Here is a 2,180-nt window from a genome sequence, read left to right as displayed (position 1 = left end):
TCACTTGTGAAGTTCAAGAACTAAGATTCCCAGGTGTAGAATTCTCTTGCTAATCAGCATCCCTATGGGATAGAATGTTTCATTTTTGCTTTCAGTCCTCTTAGAGCTAGTGTGTACTTTATTTGAAGAACAGTTGACCCTTTATCCTGCTTCAGGGTCATAGTATCTTGTTTGTTGAACTGTATGGCCTTGTAGATTCTGTTTGGTCTTCTTGCCAACGGAAACAAATTACACATGTATCAAAGCAGAAGGGGATACTTCGGGTGTTTAAACTACATTTTATTTACCATTTCAAAGGTAGATCTTCTATATTCCCAGCTCTTTTACAGCACAAGGTCTAGAATTTGTAAAAATCACATGTAAGCCAGGCCTAGGTAGCAAACATAGAGATAGGTATCATTCTTGGTAGACTCGGGATCATGTAGATCCTTTCGTGCATGAATGTTTTTATTCACTCACGACCAGTCCTTGGTGGTATCCTTCTGGGATGACTCCAAAATGAATTATATTTTTAGTTCAGTCATTTTTTTTAACCACCTCCAATTTAATCACCAAACTTACCAGAAACAAAAATTAAGCTCTTCTCCCTCAGAATTGTTCTTCCCCCCTCTGTTCTCTGAATCTGCAAATGGCATCATAACACCTTCTAGTCACTGACTTAGACTCAGAGCCACTGTTGACCTTTGCCTCTCACAGTCCCAAGTGGGTTCGTTGTCAAATCCTGTTGATTCTGTTTCCGTGGTGACTTGCTGACATTTGTCCTCTCCCTGCCATTCCTAATGTCACTGTCTGTCTTAGTTTGCTGAGGCCACCATCACAAACTACCACGGACTGGGTGACTTGAACAATAGCAGTTTGTTTTCTCACAGTTCTGAAGGCTGGAAGACAGATCGGGATGGTCAGGTTCTGGTGAGGACTCTCTTCCTGATATCTGGATAGCCCCCTTCTCACTGAGTCTCACATAGCCTTCCCTCAGTCCGAGCACTTGGAAAGAGTGATTGCTCTCCTTTTTCTTATAAAACCACCAATCCGATGGGATTAGGACCCCACCCTTATGACCTCATTTAACCTTAGTAACCTCCCTAAAACCCTATCTCCAAATGCAGTCACAATGGGGGTTAGGGCTTCAACATACAAATTTTAGGGTGAGGCATTTCCGTCCCTAGCACTGTACCAGGCTGGATCTTCATCACTTCTTACTGGACTGTTGTCTTCCAATTCACCTTCTTGTCTCCAATCTTTCCCACTTCTAGTTACACATTATTCTGAGAAATCTTTTCTAGCTACATTTCTGTTTATGTTACTTTCTGCCAAAAACAAAAACAAAAAAGAAAAAAAACCCACCTCCAATGACTTATGTTTCCTAGAGAATAAAGGCAAACCTCATTATCTTGAAATTCAGGGACTCTGATAATCTGACTCCAACCTAATTTCCCAGTGCTAACTCAGAGTCCCCATCATACCATTAATACCACAACCAAACAAAACACTGCCTTTCTCTTAACATGTCTTTCAATTTCCTGCCTCCAAACCTTCGCTTATTATGTTTGCCCCACTTGGAAACACTCATCTTCCCCAGGCCAAAAATCCTACCTGTGGGTCAAAGGCTGCTACCTTCTCATGAACACTTCTTTGATTCCCCTGGCCAGAAGTAGTCACTCCCTGTTTTGTGTATCATTTTGTACTTATATTAACTTTTAATTTTATTTGTGGGATTTTGTGGTCTGCCTCTGGAAAGTCATCTGCTGGCAAAAATGGGTAATGGCTTGGCTTGCAGAGTACAGCAGAGTCCTTGAACCTGACACCTGTGACTACTTGTTGATATGAACCATGAATCTATTAATGGGAATTATAATATTTCATAGTCAAATTGACATAAGATAGCATTTAGATTAGTGATTTTCAAGCTATGTCAACTGGAGCCATATTCTATTCCATACCTCAGGCTTTGACAAAATATTTTATTTGAAGAAAGGGTTTTGTTGCCAAATACTTTAAACCATTGATCTTATTCAACTCCTCCCTTCTGTAAATGAGAAAAACGAGGCCAGATGGAGATAAAAAATGACATTCCCAAGGTTTCCCAACTATTTAGTAGCAGAAACAGAATCAGCAAGATATATATAAACTGTATCAATCGGAAAGACTTATTTGTAGAGCCGCTTAGCGGCCTCATCTTT

Source organism: Phoca vitulina, unplaced genomic scaffold, assembly GCF_004348235.1.
Source record: "Phoca vitulina isolate PV1807 unplaced genomic scaffold, GSC_HSeal_1.0 scaffold4, whole genome shotgun sequence".
NCBI classification, from domain to species: Eukaryota; Metazoa; Chordata; class Mammalia; order Carnivora; family Phocidae; genus Phoca; species Phoca vitulina.
The sequence above is the reverse complement of the archived record's forward strand: the minus strand, read 5'-3'. Positions refer to the sequence as shown.